Genomic DNA, 892 nt, shown 5'->3' with positions numbered 1-892 from the left:
GGCAGGTGAGTGCGCCAGCGGCGCTAGCCCCGGGGCTTCTGGCTGTGCTCCGGTCGGCAGTCAAGAAGAGGGACCTATTTACACGCCCATGCAGCCCCCGCTCTGAGGGAAAAGTATCCTGGGGACCAGGAGAAAGATTTGAATCGCAAAGGCTGTGAAAAGTTGAGCCCAGTGCCTCTTACCGCTGCTGATATCGATCTGAGGGGGCGTTCTGATCTGCCGAGATTCGGTCACAGCCGGTGTGGACTAGACTGATAGTCCGCGTAAACCGCGTAAACCGGCCGGCTCGCTGGTCGGCCCGTCGGCTCGGTGGCCAAACACGATTGAGGCGCACCTGAAGTATAGACTTCTTAGGGGGTTTACGATCTGAACGCAGCGACCGTATCTATAACGCTAGCGTAGTGGTCAGATCAGGTTGACCGTTGAGTGGAGGAGGATCCTACGTGCGCTGTTTTAACACTAGCGGCAGAACTACGATTGCTGCGTAAATCCACATTGACTCTTGAATTCTTAATAACTAAGAAGTTTTCGTCTCAAATTGTACGTTGACGTCAGTAACGAAAGCATTTCTAAAGCAAGAGCTAAATTAAACGCTTAATTGGGGTCTTCACCCACCACCCCCTCCTGGGCTAACACCTCCTCCTACGCCGCAGCAGTAAATACGGAAGACTAGCCCTCTCCTCTCGCACAGTCGCGGGGGTGGATTCCATCCGGTGTCCTCACAACGCAGCGCCGCCTCCGGCTTCCTCGCCCCGGGCCGTCCTCTCGTCTTCCTCGTTGTTGGGACACAGTGGGACACGGCTCGACTCACCTGCGCCTGCAAACACAAGGACACACAGCAATGTAAATCGCAGATGGGAGAATGGGGGTAGGGAGTACGGGGAAGAAGGGA

General features: G+C 55.6%; 1 protein-coding gene across 3 annotated transcripts in view; it reads right to left on the bottom strand.

The window, feature by feature from the left end:
- LOC113209557 (tropomyosin-1) overlaps positions 1-892 on the bottom strand; it is a 17,417-nt gene that overhangs the window by 689 nt on the left and 15,836 nt on the right. The window lies entirely within an intron of this gene.

This window comes from Frankliniella occidentalis, unplaced genomic scaffold, assembly GCF_000697945.3.
Source record: "Frankliniella occidentalis isolate FOCC.00 unplaced genomic scaffold, Focc_3.1 Scaffold29, whole genome shotgun sequence".
NCBI classification, from domain to species: domain Eukaryota; kingdom Metazoa; phylum Arthropoda; class Insecta; order Thysanoptera; family Thripidae; genus Frankliniella; species Frankliniella occidentalis.
Note: the sequence above shows the minus strand (reverse complement) of the source record. Positions and strands in the feature narration are given on the sequence as shown.